Here is a 2019-nt window from a genome sequence, read left to right on the forward strand (position 1 = left end):
GGCGCGGGGGTGGTGGCGGGGCGCGGGGAGGGGCCTCCACATTGCTTATGCGGTGCCCCAAGCCGCTCTAATGCTTGTCACATCAGGTGGTGTGCGATCGAGCCGGGTCGCGGTCGCAAGTCGCACGGCGATTGGGGGGGAGGCAGCTATCTGCCCTAGGCGACATCGATGTGCCCAAATTGTAGCCCCCGGGAGAGGAGGTGGGGGCTCATTGCTCCGAGCCTACATCCAAGAGGGACATATTGCCCGGCCAATCGGATAGAAGGACATACTGCCCGGATGAACCTTCACGACAACATTCAGCCACAAAGGCAGCCATCATTTAGAATCGACCGAAACACATGTCCTCGTTCCGAAATTTGCGAGTGTATCCGCTTTTGCCGTGTGCTCTGGCCTTCATTTCCGGACACACTGGCGCGTTTTCGAACATCATTATTATAATTATAGTGATATCTGGTTATTATTGATGTCTTTCCATACAGGCGCGATCCTCGGACAGGCGCGCGGACATGTGTTCGCTGTGCCGGGGCCTCCCCCGTCCTACCACCTCCACCCCGGGCCCATCCGTGTTATTAGTCGCACCGCCTCCGTCGATTCATTTCGATGAGGACGGAGGATTCGACGAGGGAATGACCATTTATCGCGTTTAATATCGTCGCCTCAAAAGCGATTCTCACGCAAATGGCCGGTCATTATGCGCGTCCGTGCGTGTGAGCTGCGAGGGGGTGAGATGTGTTTGGTCTTTGTTGTACCCGTGGACCGAGACGAGAGACTATACTCTGCCGAAAACAAATATATCAGATCAACGTGAGCATCATCTGACCGCTTTCCGCTTTCGCGTGTGGCACGGGGTCGCTGCGGACATCGCGCCCTCCAGTAGCCTGTGTTGAGTTTAGGCAGTGACGTCACGGCACGGCACGCCAGTTGTTCCTCGCGCGCGACGCCGGATGATGTGCATCGGAGTGTGCAATTTGACAAAAGTTTTAATTTTTACACGAGGAGTGTTTTTCCGCAGTACTGTGCATCGCGAACGTTGTGGTGAATGTGTGTTCAGAGGTTAAAGGAAAGACATCGAGAAGATCAGCTCGGCGAACATCATCAACTCGTCAACTCAGTAAGGTTAGTCAGAGCATGCAAACTCCATGTGTAGGAGCTAATGTATGAGAGAAATTGATTGTCAGCCAACTTGACTTGAAAAATTAATTGAGTCATCAATCCAAATGGAAATCCATAACCGTTGTGCTGAAACTGTGCTATTGACTGCGCCTTTGAAATGCAGTTACATCTCACTTCAGTTTGATCTATTTTTACCTCACTTGTCTCGTAACTAAAAGTATTAGGTTTACATTGTCTGTTTGGAGCAATATCCTTCTGCACTATTGTTGATGTTTCCATTTGAAAACACACAAAAACAAGAAAGGCTGACAGCTTGAACGGTGCCCTTTCATCTATCAATGAGGACATGTATTTGCTCCAATAATTGGGGTGCTTAGTTCTGCGCTGACTTTATCATCAACATTGGAACTTTACGTTTCAGCTCATGGGTCTACTCATGGGTATCTGCAACAACCAGTCATTCGCAATCACTAGAGTTACTGAAACCCGTTGCATTTGAACCACTTTTGGTACCGTATCGACTTCTCACAACTTATTCAAAGTACAGTTTTCTTAATCATTTCTTCGGTTTTGTTTTTGCATGTGAGGCAATGACTCTGCCGTACACGATAACTGCTTGTTACAAACTGTGGTCATTTTGTCATTGTGCCGCTGCGTATGAATGGGGTGGTGTTGTTGTTACACAGCAGCGGCGGTGAGTGGCGTGGGCGGGGCGCGTTGATTGAAACTGGTCCGTATGATGAGTGCAGCGCAGCGGCATAGCGACACTGCCGCTCCGCGCGCCTATATGGGCAGTCGGTATCGGTTGACCCTTTCACGCGAGCCCCGCCCCGCTCCGTATATTTCGGCCCCGCATTGACTGGGCGGGGGAGGTGGGTGCGGCGGCGGTGGGAGAGGGGGGAG

Source organism: Frankliniella occidentalis, unplaced genomic scaffold (assembly GCF_000697945.3).
Source record: "Frankliniella occidentalis isolate FOCC.00 unplaced genomic scaffold, Focc_3.1 Scaffold304, whole genome shotgun sequence".
Taxonomy (NCBI): domain Eukaryota; kingdom Metazoa; phylum Arthropoda; class Insecta; order Thysanoptera; family Thripidae; genus Frankliniella; species Frankliniella occidentalis.